This window comes from Cyprinodon variegatus, unplaced genomic scaffold (genome assembly GCF_000732505.1).
Source record: "Cyprinodon variegatus isolate N-32 unplaced genomic scaffold, C_variegatus-1.0 Scaffold1037, whole genome shotgun sequence".
Taxonomy (NCBI): Eukaryota; Metazoa; Chordata; class Actinopteri; order Cyprinodontiformes; family Cyprinodontidae; genus Cyprinodon; species Cyprinodon variegatus.
The window spans coordinates 252,927-253,780 of record NW_015151490.1 but is presented as its reverse complement, the minus strand read 5'-3'; positions in this window follow the sequence as shown (position 1 = coordinate 253,780).

The following is an 854-nucleotide window of genomic DNA, read 5'->3' as shown; positions in this document are numbered from 1 at the left end:
ATTTTTAATAGGGAAACATCAGACAGGGAAATGTGACTGTGAGGAAGATGAGACAGTGGAACATTTTATTTTGAGTTGTAGAAAATATTTGATTCCGAGAAACAAGTTAATTAGGAAGCTTAGTAATATGAAAATGAAAGTTGACATTGTTGATTTACTGCTAAAAGAATAAGGAAGCAGTGGATATTATGCTATACTTCAGTTTTTGAAACAGATTAAATTGTATAACAGAATTTTTTTTTTTTTTTTTTGGGCGGTAATGCTGACCTAACGTTTTTGCTAACCGCCATAAAAATTTAAAGAAGAAGAAGAACTTATTTTTTTAACTTTTCATTTCAAAGTTTTCAAAAAAGCAGAGATTCTGGTTTAAAGTAAAAATGAAAAGAAAGAACAGAAAGGAAACAAAGCAGAAACGTACAATTGAACATATGCCATCCATAACAGTTTTCTTTCAGAAAAAGAAACAATATAAAAGAATGAGAAAGAAAATTAAAATTAAATTAAAAACACGGGGGTTTACTTAAAGTAATATTGCTATCAAGTCTGACAACTTTAAGGCCTTGTTGTTCCTCAGTAACTTAATCGAGGCATGAAAACTTTTATTATAATTTTTGAATGCTTGAAAATTTGGAGAAACTTTAAAGAATCTGCACTTGTGGATAAAGAATTTCCCCACATTGAAAATAATATTACATAAAAATTCCACATTTTTATCATGAAAAGTAATGCCCCATTTAACTCCTTTATATTCAAAATTAGGAATCACATTTTTCGTTGATAACCAATCATAAATCTTGTCCCAAAAGGACTTAACCACACAACAATTGTAAAAAAGATGTTCTCGTGTTTCTAGA